This window comes from Lathamus discolor, chromosome 6 (assembly GCF_037157495.1).
Source record: "Lathamus discolor isolate bLatDis1 chromosome 6, bLatDis1.hap1, whole genome shotgun sequence".
Taxonomy (NCBI): Eukaryota; Metazoa; Chordata; class Aves; order Psittaciformes; family Psittacidae; genus Lathamus; species Lathamus discolor.
Window position 1 is genome coordinate 58341819 of NC_088889.1, and position 18513 is coordinate 58360331.

The 18513-nt window shown below is 43.3% G+C and overlaps 1 protein-coding gene across 3 annotated transcripts in view; it reads right to left on the reverse strand.

Moving 5' to 3' along the window:
• The window catches only part of DENND2B (DENN domain containing 2B), a 183872-nt gene extending 167712 nt beyond the window's left edge, over positions 1–16160 (reverse strand). Inside the window, exon 1 of one of the 3 annotated variants that reach the window (XM_065682980.1) lies at positions 16145–16160. The gene's annotated coding sequence lies outside the window, so the exon portion shown is untranslated. Of the gene's footprint in view, positions 1–15331; positions 15655–16144 lie in introns of those variants that run through there. The other 2 variants (XM_065682977.1, XM_065682981.1) reach the window with 2 other exon arrangements.
• Between the last annotated feature and the right edge of the window lie 2353 nt (positions 16161–18513).

Sequence of the window (18513 nt, forward strand, 5' to 3'; positions counted from 1 at the left end):
TAACTTGCTTACAGCCCCGTCACTCCACAGCCTGAGAATTTTTAGGGGGTGACATATTTGATCATTTTTTAGTATACTACCAATAAATTAATGAATGTTAACAGGTATTTCTCCTCCTCCTGTCCACTTTTTGTACCTGCCTTTTTCCAACCAGAAAGGGACCTCTGTTACTGCTTACACACACAGTTTATACAAGTAGAAAGAGCAAGAAATCTGGCTTCAATCACTAACTGGTGCTTGTAGACAACACTGGAATAAGAATAAAGGTAATAAAAGTCAGCCAATGGAAAAGACATCCGAGACCATCACAGACTTGTCAGCAAACAGCATGGCATGAAAGTAGGTACAGACACTGAACACAAGGAAAAGTAGAAGGTGAGGTAGGAGGCTACTGTGCTACCCAGATTCCTGCCAATGCCAACAGGAACGAGACAGATGGGTTTAGACAGACAGCTAGGCTTGTCTCCAAGCTAAAATCCCCAGTGTTCCCAAGAGAAACTAGGAGTGCATTTCTCTCTCTTATTCATGCATACTTTATAAACCTCCAGAGACCAATCCGCAAACTGGAACAATAAAACAAAATGTCAAGACAATAAATGGGGCATCCAATCTCTGCAGTTTGTTAGAGGAAGGCCTTTTCTGACTTGATGGCAGTACCTTGTTTTCCTTTCATAAACAGCAAAGTGATGCAGAACAAGCATTGTCGATTAGAATTACCTAAAAGAAGATAGACTGTAGCAGCACAGCATTACTTGGCTGGATCAGTTACTTTCAAAAACTTCTATATGAAATCCATCCTGCCACAGGTATATCTTAGTATTTTCCTGTCATCTGTTCTGTAGTGTCATACCAGGTATATTGCTAGAGATATAAGAAATAGCAGGAATCCATTCAATTTTTTATAATCTGAGGAAATTAATTCCAGTTCCACCTCTGCTCCCAAACTTCTATTATAATTTGAGAAAGTCAGAATTGTTGCAATAAATCAGCAATGAAACAATTAATGTTTCATTCTCATTTACAGTGGAAACATTTAAAACTAAAGGTAGATGTATCTTCCCTTTTCTTCAAACAGGAGAAATTCACTGTTACTACTTACCTGCACACTCCGATTTGCTTGGAACCATAAATCTCATTTCTGGAAGAAAATAATTTTACTTATGCAAAAGTGGTAAAGCAAGTACCTTGCTAAATTATGGTGAAGCATCACAGAGGTAGCCCTGTAGCTGAAGAGCCCAAAACCCCAGCTCCACCTTTGGCATATTAGGCAACTACAGTCATGCAAGTAATTTTATTTCCATCTGCTTTGATTTCTTAATCTACAAAATGGAAATACTGGTTAAGATCATTCAAGGACATTACAGTATTCACAGTTTCATTCTGTGCTTTTATCTGATATTTGAACGAAACCAAGAAACCTTGTGTTACACAAGAAGCCAGTTGTGCTGATACATCTGTTCTTCAATAAAAGCAGTTGCTGGGTTTGCTTCTGCTTCAGTTAGGCTTTGAGCCCACTCTGGCTCCTTAGGAAGCATTCCTGGCAGCAACTTAATTCCACGAAGTGTTTAACACCATCAAAATTGCATATTTTAATTGTGCTTTGTTTAATCAAAACCTGTCAATTAGCCCTAGTAATAGCTCTGATTAACTCTGCAAAGCACTTTGGAAAACTGCAATGAAAAGCACTGTATTGGAGCTAGGTATTATCATTTCCACAAATATGACCTGAAGACTTCAAAATACACATAAGAAACTTCTTTATGCCTTCATTGACTCAAACACTGTTCCAAGTCATATGACATTCCTCAAGGAAGAATTTCATAATTAATAACCTTGCAACACCTTTGAAAAATAAATAATGAAAAGTGGGTAGTCACATAAATTTCTTCATCCACTGCTGAAATACATCTGTCTCTAGGGTGAGGCATAGTACTCTTTTAACAGTACAAACCCGCAGAAGGATAGTGGGCATAAAGGAAAAAACACTATTGTATCTATTTAGACCTAGAGGGGAAGTTTGTGGGGCAAAAGTGCAGTTAACCAAAACAGAATTTAAACAGCACCTTTTGCTTGGTGCCAAATTGGTCAGAAATATCCCATGTTTCTAAATTTGGTAGTCTTCTAAGGAGGAGTCAACAGCAACAAGTCTCTGTAGGGGTTGGTAAGGGTAGATGGGAACTTTTGTCCTTATTTGATTTACTGGTTAACTTAATTTGTACTGTTTATGACTGTTTAATAGTATTGGTGGGCTGATCTCATGTTATCTTTAGATGATACTTAAATGTTGCAGCGCAATCTTTACTACATTCTTGTGAGCTTAGAGTGCCCAGAACAATTGCTTAAATCTAAGAGATGTACTAACTCCTCAGGCAGACAGACACAAGTGTTAAGCCACTAAGTCCAGCACCTGACCCATATCCCATTTGAAAACCACAGTCTCCAACAAGACTGTGCCGTCAGCTCCTCGCTGGACCACCAATACGTATCTTCTCTGTTCAGGGGACAGCTTTCTTACACTAAATCACAGAACCAAACATGCTCTTGGGAGGCCTCCTATCCACATAGTGAGCCTCTCCCAGTACAGTTTAGCTCATGAAAAGCTGTTCAGTCAGAAAGTCTTAGGAGGACCTTGCAACAACCAGTTTCGTATCGCATGCCTTTGGGCTTTGCCAAACCGACTAGTCTTAATTCAAACACAGATTCCACAATGCTTCCAGTCTTGCTGAAAAATTTACATTCTTCTTTAAGCAAAGGTAACACTGTTACACTGGGAGTTTTTTCACCCTTTTGTATTAAGTGGAGCAAGAAATATACTCTGAGAAGAATAGAACTGGGATGCAGACTACTTTTCTTTCAAACATCATTGCAAAAAAGACTTAGGTTCAACCTCACAGTAAGGAAGGGCACTGTAGGTGGTCATTGCAAATTCCAACTAGGAACATGCTCCTCACAGTGCAGCAATCCCCCAGGAGCTACTTTTTAGACAAATGGAGGAGAAAACCGATATAGTGAAGGTGCTGGTTTTCTTACAACTGCACTCCCAGGTGGACAACAACTGGGGATCACTCAGTCTTAGAGAAGGATTCCCTGATCTTGTTAAGTATCAGTCATGGAAAAACATAGGTTTGTCCCTGTTTTTTAATTCACTTGCTGTTGCTACTAAGCACAGTGAAGAAAGCAATCAATGGATCAGGTTTCTAAATGGGAAACATGACCGTTAGGAAGATCTAACTTCTATTTCACCTTGTTGGGAGGTTTCTTCCACTACTTCACTATCCAATTCGAAGAGAGACAGCATCATGCTGTTTGTATGCACTTTAATGTATTTGCATTTTGCTGAGATAACTCAAGTATTACACAGTTCAAGGTTTAAACGCCTATTTCCCCTATTTTGAACAACACCCTTTATAAAAATATAAAAGACAGACACATTTTCAGGATTTTTTTTTTCTGGTTAAAAAAATAAAACAACCAAAAAACCCTAGATGGGGTTTCAGTCCAAAATATGCAATTGGCATTTGGCCCAGTGTAAAGACATGCCCAAACTGCTTGAGGACAGAGCAGCTGTGGGGCCAGGGGGCAGGTCACAAACTGCCTAAACCAAGGAGACTGCAGGAGCAATTCCCTCAGGCCACAGAACAGTTCTGTGGAAAACATGTGGGGAGTATGCTAAAATCACCTCCATTCAGTCTCACCATACACAAGTCAAAACCATTTTCTGTCCCTTTAGTGTTCCTTCTTCACCCATCTGAGCCAGAAACTGCCACCCAGCCTCATCTCTTGTTTAAACCACCTCCCACTATCAGTTTACAAGGACAGGAGAGAATTTCCAGAGTAGCAACAAATCTAGTATGACACTGAAAGAAACTTATGGTAAATACAATAAAGTGCTGTCATGAAAGATCAGCCAACTCAGCTCCTGATACAAGCACTGTGGAAATGTCTACATGAATGTAGAAAAGGACCAGAAATATTACTGGAGAACGAAACAAGAGGAAAAGAAAAATATTACAGAGGTAGGAAAAGGGAGCAGTTCACTTAGCCAGCCTGCATCCCCTCCACAACAGAGGAGGCAGGAGAAAAAAAGCCCTTACACCTATGGTACCAAACATGAGTAAAGTCACTGTAGAAACCAAAGCACAGTTGATGTAAATAAGGATGTTGAGTTGTAAAGGATGTAAATTTGACGCTAAGGATGTGAATAAGGCTCCTGTTACCTACTCATTCTCCCACTTCTGTACTTTATTCACATAACATAAAAAAAAAACCAAAAAAAAAAAAGAAAAAAACCACAAAAAAAAAAAAAACATGCAATCCATGTATGCTGTAGAAAAATGTATTTTGGAAAAGCTGCAGGAAGGTTTGCTTCATGGGACTCAAGTTGCTCTAGCCATTTAAACAGGCAGCACACATAAAATGCTAACAGAGTTCCTACACAATGCAAACAACTGAGAAAAATAGGGTTATTTGAAAGGGCTTTTCAGTGAAAGTGAAAGATAAAACCCAGTTTAACCTGAACCTGAAAACTTTAGAGCCCAGTAAATGTGCAAGAGAGCTACACACCATTTCCTATTAAGTGGCTGCCAAAAAGATTTGCTACACATTTAATAAAGCAGTAAAATAAGGTATTTATGTAGAATGTTCAAATCTCAACATATTTGTTCCATTTTTTTTAGATGAAAGTGTAACCTGATAGGTGCTACAATTACTGGACATTGGGAAATATGATGAGAAAAAGGAGTCAGAACTCCTGCTGCATCACAAAAATTAACATAACAGCGCCCTTGCACAGGTCTGCTTTAACAGACCTATAAAACCTTTTGCTTTGAGACTCTTAACATGAGTGCCCAGCTGGCAGTTGATGGATTTTCAGATGCCTTGGAGGGTCCAGCTGCTTTGAGGGAGTATTCCTGAATACTCTTTGCTGGGTCACACATCATTGCTATTCCTTCCCTTCAGGGCTTCACCTCATATTTGGCAAAGGAGCATAACTGAGCTCTTTCCAATGTCAACACCTTTTCTTTGCTTGGCTAGAGGTGTCAGTGTAGAACAAACACAAGGAGCTGCCTTCCTAAGTTCAGAGCTCCCCAAGTCACATGCACTTTTCAGGCTCAATCTTCTGCTCATTGAAACTTTACAGTAAAACTGCCATTGCCCTTCAGAGTGCAATTTCAGCCCATCACATGTTTTCCTGCTAAGGAAAGAAATACAACAAACTGCAAAGGTACATGTCATAACAAATAGCTCAATATAAATATCTAGTAAATTTTGCTTGTTTAATGTGCAGATCTCAGGAGATATCAGTTATCCCTTTACAGATGCACACAGAAACTAAGGTTGCAGGTTATGGAATGACTTAGAAGACCTCTGAGCAAGTGAACAACAAAGCAGGAAACAGGAGATTTGCAAGCTAGTATCTCTTTACCTGGGTTTACATCTTTCTGTAGACATTGTCCTTACCAGTAGTTGCTTCTGAAAAAATGAATTGTTCTCTTTTGAAAAAAGAAGTACGCTCTTCTTTATGGGTGCTTATCCCCAGAGTGGAGAAAATCGAAGGGATAAGATTACAAAAACACTAATGTTACAGATCAAAGCTGTTTTCTTCGGAGTTTGAGAACAAAAGTAAAGCAGATATTTTGGGGTAATATTATTTTAAGAAAGAGGTACTTTTCTGTTTCAGTAGAGATATATAAAGACGTGCATAAGCATCTTTAATACAAGGAAAACACTGAAACAATAAGTTGCTGACTTTTGTTTGCAATACTTAATCACATTCCTAATGTGAAGATTCTGAGTTCCCTCTAAAAAGAACATGTGGATGCTTTATTGTTAAACAATTAGGCCAAAACCACGCTGAGGATTTCTGTATCTGGTTCAAACTGACTTTAATGGAAAATTAGCACCAAACTCTCGTAAGTGACTTAGAAAATCTCAGCAGGGTTGTACAAAAAAGCTGGAGCATTTTTCTTCTATTTGAAGCTAGCCTGCTTAAGGCCTTATAGAGAGCTGAGAACCCATAAATAAAGATGGGGAACTGTGAAGGCAGAAAGGGTCTTTGTCTCCTCTGTTCCCTGGTCAAAATGAAGTTTCAGTTATCCTGAAACATCTGCTGCGCTAATTTGTGTATCTAAGCTAACCTCTGTTTTCATCAATGAAGTGTTTTACAACTAATTTAATCAGCATACAGAAAATGCTGTTTGGAGTATTTGTGAAATGATATGGATAAATTACTGTCTTTTTTAAATAATTAGGATAAATATATTCTACATAAGATGTAAAGCTGGGCTATGCATTGATGTTGGAGATTGTACCTTTGCCTCTTGGCATTGTGCAAGGTGAAAGAGGCTGAAATAGTAGATACAAGATAATTGTCATTTAGTAACCAGAAATAAGCATTATGGCTAAGTCTCAAAAATCAAACATACTAGATACAGAAGAACTCATGATTTTCAAGAATAAAAAAAAAATAGACTAACATCATATCTATATCTCTATATATACATTAGTCCATTAATAAATAACTTGAGATTAAGTAGTTAAGAATCATAGCATTAAAAGCCTAAACTATCCTGCTAATCTCACCACCTAATCATGCAAATTTGGAAATTAAGTAAACTCATCTGAAATCACCTTCTATTTGAAAAAAAAAGTAAAAAGGCCTTTCAAAGCACTGAAGGGCAGCAGCAGTATCATCTCGGAAACACTGCTCTGGGGGTTTATTTGCAGTTTGAGATGAAAGAAAATATTTTGCCACACAATATTTCTGATTTTACTAAGCCTTTAGGTGAAAATGGATAGAGAAGGTTTTATCTGTTTCCAGGATCACCTTCCTGATCCTTCTCATCTGTATTGATGCTTCCCTTCCCTACCAAAGTTATACATTTTGTTAAGTACTTTCAGGTTTACAAATGAAAGATGCTACACAGCTGCAATATAGCATCATCTGTCTGCCACTGTCTGAATTCAGCTTCTGGTTTTTATTGTAATTTGCCCTACTCCAGAAACCACTAATCCTAATTTGATTCAGAAGTCCTCGTCATTCAGATATTTAAAATCCACATGATAAAGCCTAGAGATGAAAATTATTTATCTCCATTAGCCCAAGGTTTAGGATTCCTGCATCCAGATTTTAGAAGTTGTGGAGGTAAGTACCCTTGTTGTGTATTGGTGGAGGGGAGAGGGAGAGAAGGATGAATATACACACACACACACATCTCATTTATGTCAGTGTGTCTTGGATCACTGACTGTCCAACATTTGAGGTCATGCTAAGCCTCCACAAAAAAAAACCTTTCTTTTCAAAACAGTTGACATGTACTTGCCTTTTACTCTTTGCCTAGCTAGGAAGTGAGTGGATTCAGAAACAGTTTGAAAAGTCATAGCCAGAAATAAAGTGCAAGGTGAGGAAGAGTTGAGTGCCTACATGCTGGGATAATTCACCTGGTCCAAATCGCACTGCTCTGTGTGGTCTCCACCCCAGCTAGCCTTCTGATTACATGTTTGTCTGGGCTGGACAAGTAGAGGTGGTTGCCAACCTGTTCTACTGCAAAGTATATTGGAAAGGGAAAAGGAAGTTTTGGTCCAAGACAAAGCACTAAGTTATGCAGGGCTGGATTCCTGCTGTTTCATCCATTACCTTGTGAATATGCATGTCCCTCAAAATTCATTATGGATTTGACTGTCTCACATGAATATGCCACTGAACTGAATTATTCTGCTTCCAGAGTGTACCTCCAGCCCAGTAGCTCAGATACACTTCTACAGGGCAAAAAACTCTATTGTGCCTCCAAACTTAAGAATAGGCCAGATTTTTTCCTCTATCACATCAGCTGATCCACACTAGCTCTGGGTCAACACTAGTATGCCAAATATTCCAGTAAGGTTTATCTCATACTTTCTGTGCATAATTATGCTCCCCACTAAAAATAACAGTAATGGATTGAACCATTAATCTTCGAAAGAGAAGTTGGTTTCATCCAGAAACACAGAAAGCAAATTTTCTTATCTTTCTTATAGGCTGCAATTTTATGCTAGGTCTTAACCTTTTCAGCTTTGCAGTTGCTATAAATAACACAATATACAATGATCTGCTGAAAAGATAAGACCGTCATCTCCCTTCAGCCTTATATGCTGGAGTGTTCCCTCAGCACAATCTCATGGAGGTGGATGTAAACCAACAATGTATTTTTCTCATAACTTTTTACTCTCCACTGTTGTCCTCAATCTGGAGCAAGTAAGTGCCACTGAAAACTTGATGGCTCTCTTACTGTTTCATTTGGGCAACATCATCTTAGCTGCACATTCATCAACTCCTGTTTCTCCAACTCAGAGATAACCATCTTGCAGGGAGATAACTCAATGGTAAACAAAGCCAGAATTAAAGCTGAATCTCAATCAAACCTTATGTAATGCTGGTTTCACAATGCAAAGCAGAAACTGACATCTTTCTTGGTGTTCTGCTAAACACAAATCTGAACATCAGAAAACACGTCCAAGAAAAGGAACATGTCACCAGATAACTTCTTGCAACTCAAATAGCTACTGTTAGGGACTGTCTATGTCAGACAACAAACCTGGATGCTCACAGGCAGATGAAGAATCTCTCTGTCACCATTTATTCCCTTTCTAGGACCTGATAAACCTCAAGCCACAGTTAAACAGGTACCTAAAATCTAGGTCTTACATCCATACAGAGCCTGAACGCAGCAGCAGCATAATTGAGGGTGTGACACATACAGTTCATTCAAGCCCAGCTGCTGGGTTTGGAGTGCTTTGGAAGGGAGGCTCAAGGGCCAAAAGAAGAAAGAAGAAAAGAAGCACACTAAGAAAAGTCAAAGAGACAAGAACAACAAATGTTTTCCTTGGAGCTAACAGACGAGTTTCCCCAAAGCACAGGGGTTTAGCCGAAGATTTTCTAGCATGTAAAACAGCAAGAGTGCAGGGGCCCTTGCCTCTCTTGAATTTATTTTTTCCAGGGAGTTACCTGTGCTGTCCAAGTTACGTAGCCAGAGGGAAAACAGGGCAGGCTAGTAAGATTATCCACGGCTCACTTTGGCACTAGATGAAAAGGTAGCTCTGCCACCCAGCAATATCCCCTTTTGCTCCCCAAGCCTGAGTATGTCTCCGGAGAGAAAGACCAGTTCCTCTGCTGACTGGTCTATAACTACAGCAATAAATGCCTCAGAAGGTCCTGCTCAAGGTGTTGGTTCAGAGGATGATAAAGCACTGAGCTAATCAGCAGGAAACCCCTCAGCACCAGTCCCTGGCAATGGGGAGAGCAAAGCTGAAGCACAACACCTGTGAAAGCAAGGAGGGAATCCTAGAAGATATCCTATTAATACCAAAACCGACAATCGAGGTTATGCCAGTAAAGCTCAAGAGTACCCATGAGTGTCACACAGGCTTTTCAGACAGGTACCAAGAAGGAGAGAGCATGAGCTCCTAGTACTTGTCCTTGGTTTTCTCTGCATTGTATAACTACATAATTGAGGATATCTACTCATTTCCACAGGAGATATGGTGATGGAAACATCCATAAAACACCAACAGTGAATTATTCACACAAATTTTCAGGTGCATGAATTGTACTGAATGCTGGTTTAACAATTTTGGAGATTAAGTAATATTTGAAAAGGCCTACAGGGTGATGCAGATGATTATAGGCCTCTTCTGTCTAATCCTTTTCTGTCCTTTCCTACTCTGATCTCAGCTCTCAAGTCAGCCATTTCTTACACAGTTTGAGTGTCACAGGGGATGTTCTGACCAAAAACTAAAGTTCACAATATAGCAGGGATATAGCAGGTAGTAAAACACAAACTATGGTATGGAAGTGCTGCCCAATTTGCAACTTAACAGTGGAAATAATCAAAGCCTGCCATCACCCAGGAGATCGGGTAAGCTTTTCTGATCTGCCATATCTTCTAAACAATATTCCCTGTTAATAAAGCTCATTTGAACAACACCAGCTCGCAGGATCTTGTGAGCCTAGAGCCAGCATTAAGAGATGAGTCAAACTGGAAATGCCAATTGTTACAATCCTGTAGCACAAATGAGAAGCACTTTCACACAATGCCAGACAATATGCACATTGTGCCCATGCAGAAAGAAACATGACTTCAGGCCCTCTCCAGTGACCTTGAGTGATAAGCTTCCACCAGGACAAAGGATCAAATACGTTAGAGCTCCTCTTTAATTCCACCCTGTCCTGCAAAGACTACGCACTCCCTCAAAGAAGTTACAATGTTGAAAGCAATAATGTCAAGAGACAGACCCATCTCCTGACTTGAAGGACTTCTCAGAACAGTGAACAGATTCCATGCCTAGAACATCTGCTCCTCACTGAAGAAGGGTTGTGAGGTCTTCCAGGGCAGCTCTCACAAAGTACTTTGGTCTCTGCCCTAATACTTGGAATAGCAGGCCGAGCAGGGCACTTTGCACAACCCTAGCTAGTCAGCATGTCCCCTGTGATTGTGACTGGATGCCCCATGAAGACAATTGATCTTTTTCTCAGGGGAAAAAATGCAAACCAGTAATTAAGTGTGATGACCCCATCAAAATGATGAAATGAATAATAGCATTATAACTTCACACAAGGACTGTTTTTAATAAATTGAGAGTTAAGGAATAAAGTTAAATGTTTCAACTCAAAGACCTGGTTTCCTGTGTTGGCACCAGTGCTAAGACTAAATGTTCATACATCAAGCATATTTACATCTTCATTTTAAAGAGAAATTAGGAGGGAGATATACTTAAACTGAAATAACATTCCATTTGTGAGCACACTCATCTATTTCCAACAGAAACTCCCTGTGCTTTCACTGTGTCCTTAAGGACTTCTTCATTTGCACAGATTCACTGAAGTCAGCTACACTGAAGCAGCTGATGGGTTTTCAGCATACAGACACAGCTCAAAGAAACATCTCTTCGAAGAGTGGTGAAAGGTGGCATTAAAAATGAACACCTACTCTTGTCTTGTGTTTCTTAGCCTAATAAATGCATCTCCAAGGTCAGAAGATTACAGCAGAACATATCAAAATCACTGGCTGTATGAATTAATAGCATGCATTTACCTTAACAGTTCTAACTACCTGGGTATACGCTCCAGATAGAGAACAAGTTAGGTTACTCTATACATGCTCACTGTGGATTAAGGTAATGCAGTCTTCTTCCAAACTAGGTTGGTTAAGAATGTGAAGTTACAGACCTCAGCTGATGAGTAGGAACTCCTACCATGAGTCATTGCAATTCTATCACCTCTATCTATAATCTCCAGCTCTCTGCACATACACAATAATCATATCTAATTTCCCACTGTAGTTAACAGCAACAGACCCAAACAGAAAGGCATACCAAACGAGAGAGTGGTTTGGCCATGAAGTGTTAATGTGTTAGCTGATCCTTATCCCTACAGCTTGTAGCAAGGTGGACTTCAGACAGTTCAGTTGCTAACGTAGAATAAATCTTTCAGGCTGAGACCCTGGTGAATGAAAAGTTTTAACAGCTGTTCAAAGCCTATACAAATGAAAGAGGACTTAAATCTGAAACTCCATGAGCAAGCATCCCCATTGTTCAAATCAGTCCTCACTTTATTTCTGCACACCCAAACAGCAAGGACCAGGAAACAGTAGATACAGAGGAAGAAGGATCTTCACCCTTGCCCCCTCTACCAGAGCAGAACTCTAGAGCAGCACAGGAGACCAGGATTTCCAGATTCTGTGTGGCAGCTCCTAGGTGGCCAGGACATCTTCCATGGCATTTAACTTGACACATCTCACCAGCATAAGGCATTTCTACATGAAACAGAAGGAAGATACAGGAAAAAATTTTGCAGTCGGATTAGGGGTAAGTGTGACAAGTACTAATGTACACCTGAAAAACATATCCAAAATTCTTCCCAAAAGGGGGAATTTCAGGTCTTGTGCGGTTTGACTCTCCAAGGCTTGGCAACACCACTTATAACCTCACCAAAGTTCAATACGACTGAGTGTTTACAAGCAAAAGGAATAGGCCAAATTGAGAATGTAAATATTTGGATTCAGTTTCCCAAACTTGCCTCCATCTGTGCTGCCAACTAAATCCCAACTGCAGACTGAAAAATCTGAAAAGCAACAGTTGCACACACTTTACAGCACAGAGACAAAACTAACACACACGGCACTCAGCATTGGGAGGGAAAAGAACTGTAATATAAACGGAACTTATTTTAAACAAGACATCAATGAAGTTTGGACCTAAACTTAACTTGACTCAGCTATCATTTGGTACATTTTGAAAGTCTGATCAGTCCAGATGTTGGTCTTCTGCCCTGCAAGAGACTGGGCTACATTAACCATATCTAGATTACTCAAGATCCCATAGATGATAAAAAGGATCAAGTACACAGCGGTAACTTTGATCTAAACCACTTTCTCTTAAGCCATCAGAAGTGAGTACTTCTCTTTTCCTGGGGAGATGATTTGAGGAAAGTCTTCTCTGAACCTGCAGTAATTTATTTAGGAACCTCAGTCGTATATTCAGAATTCATTTAGGATCTCAAATCACCTTGAGTTCTTTTCTTTCACACAGGATTTTTTTTTTTTTTTTTTTTTTTTTTTTTTTTTAGTTTTAGTTTTACCACAGTTCTTTTAGCTATAGATAAGGGTGGCAGCCAGGGTTCCATCCGAGAGAGTTTTGACCTCCATCAACCACAAATCCCAGGAGATACACTGCATTCTCAGCAGCCAGTTCCCAGCCATTCTTCCCAGCCCTTCTCAGAAAGTGTTAAATGCCTTTCAGTCCTGTGTGTCCATTGCAGACACTCATTGGAGGCAATCAGAAAGACAAGCATCTCACCAAGTCAAAGACCGTGATTTTTTTTTGTATCATAAGAACTTGGGCCTCCTGACTCCCACTACCGTAAACTAACAAAAAGTCCATCCTCTCCCTCTTGTTAAGTGGGAAAGGTACAAATCTCATTCTTTAGCTTTACTCAGCTGTGGGAAACTTGGTTTTGCTCTCCAGTTAAAAGCAGGCTCTTCAGCACACTTCACAGCGACCTCTTCACAAGGAGCTAGTATCATTTCTTTAAATGCCCCTACACTAAAAATAGTCCTGCTTCCTAAACATGAGTGCTTAGCAGTTCCAGGCATTCTGAGATCCTGCATACCACTACATTTTTTTTAAACTGGCAACATTTGCTTAACCAGCAATTAAAAAAATGAGGCCCAGCCGCCCCAGTGATTCTTCCCAGAGGGTCTTAGATGTTTATGAAACACAATGAAAACAATAAAGTGGATAAAATCATGCTATTCCATCAAGTCCTTGGCAAGACTTCCCAACCAAAAATAAATTGGCATGGTACGTTACAGTCAACAGATTACACAATGGTTTACAGGGTCACCAATAACAAGGGGTCACAAGCTCCTTAAAGAGCTACAGTATATGTTAAAAGTCACTTGCTTGAAGGGAAGTGGCAATGTTCGGTCCTGAACTCCTATGAGCTAATCCTGGCAGCCACAGCACAAACACACTGTAGGGGTAGGAGAGGACAGAAGACACCTCTCCTTCCCAGTGCCAGGAAGGGCAACTGCAGTCTGCAAGCTGGCTGGGGGAGTTTGGCACCCTGAACGAAGCAGAAGAAAGCCAGGCCAGGCAGGACACTCTCATTTCTGCACAAGAGAGAACACATGCTATATACTTTAAGGACCAGGACAATTTCCATGCCCCAGTGAGGCCCAGTACCACCCACGCCATCACCCCTTCCCAAGGAGCCCTGCTCCTCACTCCCCCATACTCTAAAAGAAAACTCTTTCCATCCCAAAAGCAAGATGGCAGTTCCCTGCCAGTGTAGCCACTCTTAACAGTGTAGCTTGCTTTAATGGTGTTTGACAATATTCTTAGCTAACTTGATAAAGTAATAATTGCTTAAATGTGTTGAAGTTTTCCTTTAAATAGCTAATCTTAAAGCAACAGTCAAAGCCATGTATCTTACTCTTGCTCATTAACCTGGTAACAGATTTCCACCATCACCTGCAGAACTCAATCATCAAAATGAAAGTTAAATTCTGATGTTCCCAAAACATATGTGATTTTCTCAAACCTCATATTAAAAGCAAGATACTCCCACTTCTGCTCTGTTAACTCACCCTTCTACTATATGGAATATCTTCATCTAGTGACTATATATTCATCATGTATAAACAAACATTATTAAGTCTTGAAGACAAATCAACCTCATTACAATTCAGCCTACTCTGCATCATCAGAAATCTGTAACTAACAGTTTCATCCTTTATCTTTCACAAGTTTGGGTCACTGTAGGTAGTTTTTACAGGATTATTCAGTATCTGGCTGAAGTTAAAAGACTGATTACTCAGTCGGAATAAAATTGAAAGAAAACCTATTCCCCGAAGCCAGTGTTACAGTAAAACAAGGGTGTAGAAAACACTACTATTGATATACTCCATGCAATAATACTATGCATCTAGCTTAATTTACCTTTTCTACTAAAATTCAAAGTACATTTGAGTGATAAAACTGAACCAAATATAGGAAGGCTCTCACATATGTAGCTGCTGCTCTTTGATTGTGGTGACCTGCTGCTCCTTAGTAAAGCAAATGCTTGGTACCAAGCCAAGAGCAGTACATCTGATTTTCCCACCAAGTGAACTGCTGAAGCAGCTCCCTTAGCTCTTCAGCTAAATCTGTCTTGGGATCCTAAAGGTTTCCGCCGGAGTCCAGGTGGCTCCTCTACTCTTTTCAACACGCATGCGAACATTACAGCCTACTGGACAGATGATGCGAGTGGGCATCGGAGGGGGAGAGCAGTGCTACAGCTCCGCGTCCCTCTCCAGATCAGAGACCGGCACTCGGCCGGCTGGCTGCCCAGCCCGGGTACAGTCAACCCGGTCCCGCCGAGGTGGTCTCCCGGCCTCCGCCGTGCCTCTGCCCCCGCCCCACACAAGAGAAGAAATTTCCCGCCGGGCTCGGCGGTGGCACGGGTAGCACCACCGCAGGAGCACAGACTCTCCTCCCGTGCGCAAGGACCCCACGCCTTCTGCGCTCCCCCCCCCCACGGCAGATCAGAGTAAGACAGAGCACACCCGCAAGGGTCACGGGTCCTGTCCTGTTGCCGGCGGCTCCATTGCCGTGGAGGCTCCGCGCCCCGGAGAATCCCCGCCGCCGGCCGCTGCTCATCCCCGGCCGGCCCCGCTCCCGGGAGGCGGGCTGCTCTCGGGGCGCAGGGACGGCGAGCCGGAGCACGATCAATTACGTTTCTCCCCCTAGCCCCACTCCCCTGCCCAGTTCCCCAGAGGCGACCACCGACCCGGCAGCTCGGCTCCCCGGCCCTTACCGAGGCGCGCGGGGATGCGCACCCTTCCGCCGGCCGCCTGAAACCCCGGTCCTGCAGCCCGGGCTGTTGTAGCTTTTTGGAGAAGCTGGGAAGAGGGAAAGAAAGAAAGGGGGGAGGGAAAGGGGAGGGAAGGGACTGAGATCGAGGGAGAGAGAAGTATGCAAAGGCAGGAAGTGGAGACGGCCACGGCCAGTGCGGGAGATTAATGGGAACCAGTCACCCGGCAGCCAACAAAGAAACCTGCTCCCGCAGCGCCGCCAGACCAAGGCTGCAGCCCCGCCGCTGCCGGGCAGACCAGAGCGGCAGAGCCGCCGCTCCCCTCGGCTGTGCTCGGCTCCAGCACCGCAGAAGGGTGGGCACCGCCTCCCTCCGGCCCCAAACCCGGGTCCTGGCCAGGCGGGAGGAGGGGGATCAGCCAGAGGTGCCAGGCAGGACCAGCCGGTCTGCGGGGAGATGCGATGTGCAGAGGAGAGGAGAACTGAGCCCCCCGTCTTACAATCTTCCTCCTCCTTCTACTCCAGAGGAGCTTATTTTTTATTTAAAACCGACAAGTGCTGGGCTGCTTTCCGCGCGGAGCCGCTTGCAGGGAAAGAAGAAAGAAAGGAAGGAAGGAGGAGAGCGAACGGCGCGCTTCCTGCGCCCGAGCGCAGAGCAGATGGTTTCAATCAGGGCGCCGGGGATAGGCGAGCCCCCGGGGCGGCGGGACGCGAAGAACAGGAGCAGTACCTGTGGAGAAAGAGGTGGGGGGAGAGGGTGGCAACGGATTGTCTCTGGTCTCCATTCCCAGTGCCTTGTTCAAATCCCTTGCCTTACCAGGACTAGCTCCCGACAGCAGCTCTGCAGGGCGCTGCCGCCTGGGAAGCGCAGCCTGAGGTCCGCACGGCGCAGCGCCCGTACCAGAGCGGGTAGGAGGGCTCTGCGCGGCACAGGCGATAAGCGTACCTACCTACCTACCTACTTACCTACCTACCTACCTACCTACCTACCTCACACAGGCCTCAGCCCGCCTGTCCCCATGCTTCTGCCAGCCTAATGGGTGATAAAATAACACAAGATGCCTGATATCAAAACCACACAGAGGAGGCAGGGTAACAGCTGTTAGCAGAACATCAGTACTTCAAAATACAAACCCTGAGCCTATGTCTTGAAGTATTACGTAAGCATTTATCAGACAAGTCACTTCACCATATAGTAACCAAATGATAATAGGAACAGAAGAAACGTAAACAGATGAGCGACACAGACATTCTGCAACTGGAAATCCAAATTTCAGCATTAACATTTTTGGTACTTTACACACATGCTAACTTTCTTCCAACTGATGAAATGGAAACTGAATGGTGCTCAGCATTAAGCAAATGCTTATGAGCTTCCCTACAGAAGGATATTTCTCCAAACCCAGAGCCAAGTACTCAGGATAAACTATTCTTTGCTTTTGCCGCCTCATTAACAAAATAAAAGATACAGTCTTGAGATACTCTGATCCATTGTCCCACATGACAAGGAAACCTCATCAAAGAAATCAGAAGATTGAACACACAGGAAACAAGGGTAACTCTGGATTCTGATGTGAATGCATGTCTCAAAGCAAAAACTATTTCAGCTGTCAGCCTTCTCTGGACAGATGTATTTACTCAGCTGCAAACAGAGAACTGTGCCACTGAACATCAAAAAATGGTGGGAGTTTACATTACAACACATGAGGAATGACTTACCTCCTGAACAACAAACTACTGCTGCAAGTACCAGGAAGGAATATAAAATGAATACAATTTTTCTTTCCCGTTAGGAAAACAACATAGGAGGGCTTTCCCAAGTACATTTCACAAGTGCAGGAAGACAGCAAACCATCTGCCTTTCCAGGACAGCAATGATAATGAGGAATGATGTTCAAGGAAAGATGCTCCATTCCCAATTAAGCTGGAAGCAGTCTATTTTGGCTGCTCCTCCAGCACATCAAGCAAGCATTTCAAACATGCTAACATGTTAACATAGCTTTTATCAATTCTTTTTTCTCCCATTTATGTTGCATTCAGGCCCCCAGACCTCAGGCAACTGCCTGCATATTCCTCAGAGTACAAAAGAATCAACATAAAGCAAAGTTGTATTTGAACACTGAATTAGGGCCTTCAATGTTGTTTTCATGAACAAGCAGCCTAAGAAGGGCTTGTTTATTACAGGAGCTGGCTACTGCTCTGGCTAAGCAACTGGAAGGTGATAACAAAATGTAAACTAGAAGAGGATTATTTTTCTTGCTCACAAACAGATTACATCAGGCAAAGCCCCACTAACAATGAAGGATTTAAAGAATCAGGGCCTACTTGTTAACCTTGGCCATACTGCATGTAAAGAAAGCTTCTGCGCTTATTTTGCCCTTCTTACCATCACCGCTGCACAAGTGAGATGAGCAACAGAGCAGCACCCACTCACACACAGCCGCTGCTGGTTTCGGAGCCTGTTCGGTGGCTCTGAGCCGTGATTGTGGGGCTGACCTCGCACACACGTGCTGCCGAGCTGGAAACACCCCCCGGGCCCAGAGGCAGCTTCCAGGGAGCGCACAGGCTTGTGGGGCAAACCTGGCCTGCAGTAGGGCAAAGCACATCGTGCTGGTTACCAGCCACGGGAAATGGCTTTCTTATGAAGGGCAGGGGCAGCCGTAGCTTGCAGACGCTCTGCCCTCTACCAATACCTGTTTCACTGAGCCAACCATCCCTGCATGCTGTAGTTTTTACCTCAGAAGTTTAAAGAAAAATGCAAAAACCCAGGGTGCACCGCTTTCTACTACAGAGATCACGGGGTGAAGCTCCCCGGCCACACCAGCAGCGGCCCGCTCAGCCACGGCTCGGCTCCTTCCAGCTTCTCCCGGCTCTTCCCGTAGCGACCGGGCAGAAACAGCGGCGGAGCGGCTCCTCACGGGCCCGGCGCCATCAGAGCAGCGCCGCTGAAGAAGGAAGCTCAGGGGAGCCTGCCCGGGGCAGTCGGTTTGCCTCAGGGCAGGCCGCGGGCCGCCCCCCCGGCACGGCGGCGTTAAGGGAACACTGTGGGAGGCCCCCCCCCCAGCCGCTGGGGGGACCGGGACCCCGCGGGACCTGCCCCGCTGCCACCGGCGGGGCTGTGGCGCCCCCTAGCGGCAGCTTGAGGATGGCTGGGCGGGACGGGACCGGACAGGACAGAAAGGTGGC